This window comes from Silene latifolia, chromosome 2, assembly GCF_048544455.1.
Source record: "Silene latifolia isolate original U9 population chromosome 2, ASM4854445v1, whole genome shotgun sequence".
Classification (NCBI taxonomy): domain Eukaryota; kingdom Viridiplantae; phylum Streptophyta; class Magnoliopsida; order Caryophyllales; family Caryophyllaceae; genus Silene; species Silene latifolia.
In genome coordinates this window covers 174296133-174299907 of record NC_133527.1, presented here as the reverse complement: position 1 = coordinate 174299907, position 3775 = coordinate 174296133, and positions in this window count along the sequence as shown.

The following is a 3775-nucleotide window of genomic DNA, read 5'->3' as shown; positions in this document are numbered from 1 at the left end:
TATTGAATAGGAAGTAGAGATGATCTTCTTTGATGTGGAAAAAAATAGAAGAGAAGAAGGAGGATGAAGATACTGGAAAATGAGTTGAATAAAAGATAAAGTGATAGGTCAAAAAAAGATAAAATGAGAGGGAAGGAATAAGAGGATGATAATTGGTAGTATACTCTTCAACGTACATGTTCTAAGTTGAGTCTTGGATTTCCAAAACACAACTTGAGAGTTAAGACTTTGTCAAGGCTATGGTGAGTCCTGTCTTAAGATTTATGTGAGTCTTGTTTCAAAACGCGCCAATAATCTTACCCTAATCAAGTCCGTATGACCTAATCCGAACCAATCCACCCGATCAGTTTAAGTGGTCTACTAGACACCAAACCTAGTTGACTATTGATGACAGGGTCCAAGAAAGTATCTTTTAAGACTTTATAATCAAAGTGAACACATGGTGATGGAACTAATAAGACCTTTAGCTATCACAGAAACTTATATAATGACATTGTACAATGGTTAAGACCCACGAAATTACAGAGCACCAATCAAGGGAATGCACATGAAATTGTCAAAGCGTCAATCATGGAATATACTCACAACACATAAGGAAGATTATTTAATACTTTGTCTTGATATAAAAACAGAGAAAAAAAGGGAGAGGGAAAAAGATAAAAGAAATGGTAGGTTTAACTTCAACTACTTAGTGCATTTGATGTTTTAAAGGGGTTTGGTTGAATGTTTTGTACTTCGTAATGAATTTGATCCATTTTAGCATCTTAACATTTAGTTAAGTGTTTTAAAAACGAATAGGTTACGCTCTTTGGGTTGAATTGAGTTGTGTTTAACTCAATTTAGTTTAAATGAGCTGAAATGAACTGAATCGAAATTTACTGATATAAATAGAGCTAAAATAAGTAAGTTGGATTGAACTAAAGTGGGTTGAAGTGAGCTAAATAAAAACTGAAATTAAGCGGAAAAGAATAAAGCCTTAGATTAGTTTTGAAATAAAGTTAACAAAGATTTCGCACTTTCATTTGTCCATTTTATATCATAAGATTAGCTTAATATAAAGAAAAATAACCCAAAAAATATTCTTATTTAGTATTTCAATTGGTCTCCCTTGTGACGGGTTACCATTTGTGGCGGATATTTTGTGAGATAAAATGGTAACAAAATGGGTTAGTGGAGAAAAGGGACCACATAAATAGTGTTGCAGAGAGAGAAAAAGTGGGTACTTTGTGAGATAAAATGGTATCCGTCACTTAAAAGTGACGGATATGTGCCGTCACAAACAAAAATTTGTGCTCATTTATATGAAACAAGTTGTCAACTAAAACTACATGTACAAGTAAACATTAACATAGAATTTTCTCGAAAAAAAAAAAAAAAGAAAAAACATTTTCAATTTGGTATACTCAAACCTAATTTCACTTTTGCTCCATTAGTTTCATTATTTCTTACTCCCTTTCATCCAAACCAAAGGTAACCGTTGTTTTATCACACTTGTTGAGTCACGTTTTGCAACGTAAATATCTTTAGTTACACATTATTAAAAATTATAAAAATTTGATATTCTTATAGCATTCATGACGATAAATCAAACAAGATCTCACATCACTATATTTTGTCTTATAGATTAAAAATAATGTCAAAGATTTCCTACGACCATAAGTAGTGTCGAAAGCAAGTGTTACCTTTGGTTTGAATGAGAGGAAATTTATGAGATTTGAGGTGTTTCTCAATTTGGTGACATAAGGTATATTCTTATAATAACATACTTCCTCCATTCAACTCCACTCTACCTATTTCACTTTTGTACACTATTCACAATTGTGTATTCAATTTCGATTTTCTCTCGATACGTAAGTGGAAATATATTCATGTGGGATCTTGTTTGATTCGTCTTTACGAGTACATTAAAAATATCTAACTTTTATAATTTTTGCAAATACGTAGTTAACGATATTTAACGCGTAAAATACGCGTTGGCAAACGTGAAAAAGGAAAGTGGTAGAGTGAGTTGAATGGAGGAAGTAGTTTTTAAGAATAGTAAAGTAGGTAATTTTCACGAAAAATTCTTGTGTCCTCCGAGAGGACCATACTCCTTACACTTAAATGTAATACACCAAATGGAATATTATAATAACTTAGGTGTAAGGGGTAGTGGAGTACGGTTCTCCTGGAGGACGCAAGAATTTTTCAATTTTCACATAGTTATATGAAAATTTAACTTAGTATTATAGAATTATCTGCTACGAGTAGTTCTCAAGCAATGATCGTGAAAGCATAACGCATATTTGGTACTTTACCATACCCAATAGCATAAAAAATTTAAATAGAATATTAATTAACTTATTTTATATACTAGTTGAAATCTCGTGCTAAAGAACGACATTTGTGAGGGTAAAATTAATTGAGCTTTAATTTTTACATAAATGAGTTGTAGTTATAATAGTATGTTGTAATGTACTGATTATAATGTTAGTAATATTATAAAAAAAAATTATTATTCAAAGGATTTTTAGTTTAAGTTATTTTTGTGTGAACCTATTTTTATTATTAAAAATAACGATAGCTGACTATGATGGAATAACATAATTTAATATGGGTCATTACTATGTTATTATAAAGCATATATTGACCTTATAACCCAGAAACATATATAAATAGTATACGACACATCTAGAAGGATGATTTACAAACAATTAAAAATACTATTTACCCTTATATTCTTTTTCTTTTATTTTTAATAGGAAAAATTAGAATTATTGATTCTTAGTCCTTATCATTTATTAAGAACAACACATATTAATAAAGATTAGTTAACTTTTAAAAAGAGGACAATTTATTTTAGAAAATAAAAGCAAATAAAATTGAAACCTTATCAATTCCAACCACCAACTTAAAAAGGAACAAATTAGTATACTACGGGTATATTAAGCATGAATAATGGCCGTGTTAAGCCTATTTTTAGTTTGTATTTGATTTGATTGTAATATTTTATGCTGATTGTAATATTTTATTCGGTGGATGCAATCTTTAGTCAATAAATTAAAAGTCATAATTTTAATGTCGGCCAATCATATTTGTCAATCAATTGAGCGGGAAAATTGTGAACAAGTTTTATTCTTTTAGTTTAGTGGGGAAGCAAATCGACCCGTATTAGCGAATTGTGTTATTTGTAATACACTCAACGTATCGTATACGCTAAATATATAGAGCGAATCACGAATTCGTATCACGAATTCGTATCGAGCGTATTACATATCTGGTAACCTTGCGCTAAACTTATTTGCTATTTGGAGAACCTTTTTTATTTTGAGGCATACTGGAAGTTTGAAATTTTGATGTAAAGTATTCTATGTTTCTCGGACTCGTAAATTTGATAGCGCATTTGTAGGGCTGAGCAAAATAAACCAAACCAAATTTTTAAACCAAAATCGAACCAATAACCAAATTAAGAAACCCGATAATTTTTGGGGAAACCACTTCGGTTTCGGGTCCTAAAAAACCAAAATCGGGTACCGATTTTAAACCGGATTACTTTTTTTTCGAAAAATAAATAAGAAAATGACTTAAAACAATAAAGACGTGTGATTTGGTTGAGTTAATGGGGATGCATGAAGGTTTATATATGAATTTAAGAGTTAGGATGGAGTGGTTGAAAAACGTCAATTTGGGGGTAAAAAAAGTCAAAACTGGCTTATAGATTCGGGTCCGGGTAATCGGTTTTCGGTTCCGGTTTAACAGGTTGCTAAAAAACCGATTATCCGGTTTAACAGGTTGC